The sequence below is a fragment of the Condylura cristata genome, unplaced genomic scaffold (assembly GCF_000260355.1).
Source record: "Condylura cristata isolate star-nosed mole 26May11 unplaced genomic scaffold, ConCri1.0 scaffold00033, whole genome shotgun sequence".
Classification (NCBI taxonomy): Eukaryota; Metazoa; Chordata; class Mammalia; order Eulipotyphla; family Talpidae; genus Condylura; species Condylura cristata.
Genome location: NW_004567134.1, coordinates 6,904,663 through 6,906,783, shown reverse-complemented (window position 1 = coordinate 6,906,783; position 2,121 = coordinate 6,904,663).

The following is a 2,121-nucleotide window of genomic DNA, read 5'->3' as shown; positions in this document are numbered from 1 at the left end:
GAGGTCTGTTGCGCCACGTGGTCACCTCCCGGGCAGGCGGGGATTGAACTCATGCGGAAGTGGCTTTGGCTTCTTAGTGTTGTGCTTTAACCCACTGCGCCACCAGGGAAGGCTTCTGCTCCTTAGAGAAACCAAAGATAACCAGATACCGGTACTTTAAATATACGCTCTCCTTTAATCTTCCAAACAACTTCATCAAATGTTTTCTTATCTCTTATTCTGAATAACAAAGCAGAGACTGAGAAACTAAGCCATTTTGCACAGTAAATAGAAAGCCTGGTCCTTCTCTAAGATTTCAGATTTCACACAGCACAACTAGGCAGAGCTCTCTCAGATTTCTCTCAGGCAGTCCTGGATATTGATAAACACATACCTAACTTGAGCTGGCACTTGAAAAAACAAATCTCATCAATAAGCACATATTTGTATCGTTGCTTAAAAGTGTAAGTGCTTTTATTTGAGCCTCCTGGTAAGCCTATTAGCAGAGCAAATAACATTAGGTTTACCTTATAGATGAGGATATTGAAGCAAAGTTTAACACAGAGTAACAAAAGTGAATAATATTTCACGGCAAATACAGGGTAGTTAGCCCTATATGCAAGAGTTTTATATATTAATTCATTTTGTTCTTACAATAATTCTATCAGGTAGGATATTATCATCATTTTATAGTTGAGAAAACAGGAATAAAATTAGGTAAATAACATAGCCAAAGCCACATTCCTGGTAAGTGGCTGAACTATGACATAAGCTAGTTATATTGGTTCCAGAAGCCATGGTCATAACTCTTGATCTTATTCCAGCTTTGTACTGGTTTATCAGCTCTGTGCTTCTTCAGGGTGCCAAGACTTTCCAAAGTCGACCTTCCAAAGACTTTCACTAGATTTATATTCCAAACACGTCAAAGGACAGAGCTTCACACAAAAAGGCTGTGTGAAAATGTGACCAAAAGGCCAGCCTAGAAAATAACCATTATCTGCAGGGTAATTAATAAAAAGTTAATCATTCCGAGGCTTCACATGACACATTTTGCACTCAAAGCAAATTACTGAAATGACATTTAAATCAGTCTATGCTGAGTGAACTGTTGGTGTGAAAACGATGGTGACCACACCTGAGAGGAATCCTATATTGTATGAAAACAAAAAAGATGAAAAATAATGGTGCCTCATTAATTAATTAAAATAATGATACGGTAGCCCTCCCTGAGGGCACAACGGATTAAAGCGCAGCCGCAGCCGCTTCAGTGCGAGTTTGAGCCCCGCCCTGGAGCTGACCCACATGGCACGGCAGCCCTCTCCTGTCTTGTCCGCTGCTCCCCTCAGCAGTGTACTTCATCGATCTGCCTGTTCTGCTCTCTGCTCTGTCTCTGGTGAATTCTCTCACCGCCCCTGCACCTCTGGCCTGTACCCCAGCTCTGTATGCATAAATAAATCTTTTTTTAAAATAATGATGTCATTAATTTTAAAACATTTACAATAAAAAATAAATCAGCCATCACAAAAGATATGTTCTTGTGCTTCCAGAGTTCCATCAACCACTAAGCAAAAGCAGCAAAAGGATTTAATGTGGTGTCCAAGCTCAAGGGCAAATTGGTTCTCTACCGAGCATGCCCCATCCAGTCTTCTTAACCATTATTAACCCCTTTCTTCCCTCTAGTCCTCTTTGAGGGATCTTGTGAGAATTTTTGTATACCTGAGAGTATAGACAGTCCAGCAAATAATCTAGATACTTTGCATTACCACTCTTATTTTCTAAAAAGTGGAAATCAAAGAAAATGGCAGCATTTCTTAAGACTTAGGCTCAGCAAAATAAGTCAGAAGGAAAAAGAAAAATATCAGATGGTTTCACTTATAGGAGGAATACAGGGGAACCAAATAAGGAATCAAGACAAAAATAATAATAATGACGAATTATAACAAAAAATTAGCAGGCAACTAGAAGTCAGAGAGATTTTGCAAGGGATGGCGAGGCAGAGGGATCAAAACAGGGGTGGGAAAACAAGAACTACGGTGATGGTGCACAGGTGAGTTAGCGGTGGGGATTTTACGAGGACTGCAGGCCTGAGCGGAGAAAATGCAAATCGTACAAAAAATGTACAATGATGAAATCCTGCCAGTT